Raw genomic sequence first — 955 nt, 5'->3', positions numbered from 1 at the left:
AGGACTTTGAAAAGGAAACTAAGAGAAGCTAAAATACAACAATCCAGAGATAACCTTTTAGAAATTTTCGAACAAGAAGAGGAGATGGCAGCCGAAAATAATAATAATGCAATGAGAATGCTTGGTGACTTTACTGCACCTAATTCCAATTTACATGGAAGAAGCATCTCCATTCCTACCATTGGAGCAAACAATTTTGAGCTGAAACCTCAGCTAGTTTCTCTGATGCAGCAGAACTACAAGTTTCATGGACTTCCATCTGAAGATCCTTTTCAGTTCTTAACTGAATTCTTGCAGATCTGTGATACTGTTAAGACTAATGGAGTAGATCCTGAAGTCTACAGGCTCATGCTTTTCCCATTTGCTGTAAGAGACAGAGCTAGAATCTGGTTGGACTCTCAACCCAGAGATAGCCTGAACTCTTGGGATAAGCTGGTCACGGCTTTCTTAGCCAAGTTCTTTCCTCCTCAAAAGCTGAGCAAGCTTAGAGTGGATGTTCAAACCTTCAAACAAAAAGATGGTGAATCCCTCTATGAAGCTTGGGAAAGATACAAACAGTTGACCAAAAAGTGTCCTTCTGACATGCTTTCAGAATGGACCATCCTGGATATATTCTATGATGGTTTATCTGAGTTATCAAAGATGTCATTGGATACTTCTGCAGGTGGATCCATTCACCTAAAGAAAACGCCTGCAGAAGCTCAAGAACTCATTGACATGGTTGCTAATAACCAGTTCATGTACACTTTTGAGAGGAATCCTGTAAGTAATGGGACGCCTATGAAGAAGGGAGTTCTTGAAATTGATACTCTAAATGCCATATTGGCTCAGAATAAAATATTGACTCAGCAAGTCAACATGATTTCTCAGAGTCTGAATGGAATACAAGCTGCATCCAACAGTACTCAAGAGGCATCTTCTGAAGAAGAAGCTTATGATCCTAAAAACCATGCAA

General features: G+C 39.7%; 1 non-coding gene across 1 annotated transcript; it reads right to left on the bottom strand.

The window, feature by feature from the left end:
* Positions 1 to 480: 480 nt before the first annotated feature.
* Positions 481 to 588, bottom strand: LOC112738631 (small nucleolar RNA R71). Its single transcript, XR_003169580.1, has one exon. It is a non-coding gene; the product is annotated as a small nucleolar RNA R71 (small nucleolar RNA).
* Positions 589 to 955: the final 367 nt, after the last annotated feature.

This window comes from Arachis hypogaea, chromosome 13, assembly GCF_003086295.3.
Source record: "Arachis hypogaea cultivar Tifrunner chromosome 13, arahy.Tifrunner.gnm2.J5K5, whole genome shotgun sequence".
Classification (NCBI taxonomy): domain Eukaryota; kingdom Viridiplantae; phylum Streptophyta; class Magnoliopsida; order Fabales; family Fabaceae; genus Arachis; species Arachis hypogaea.
This window is presented reverse-complemented; position numbering and strand designations above follow the sequence as displayed.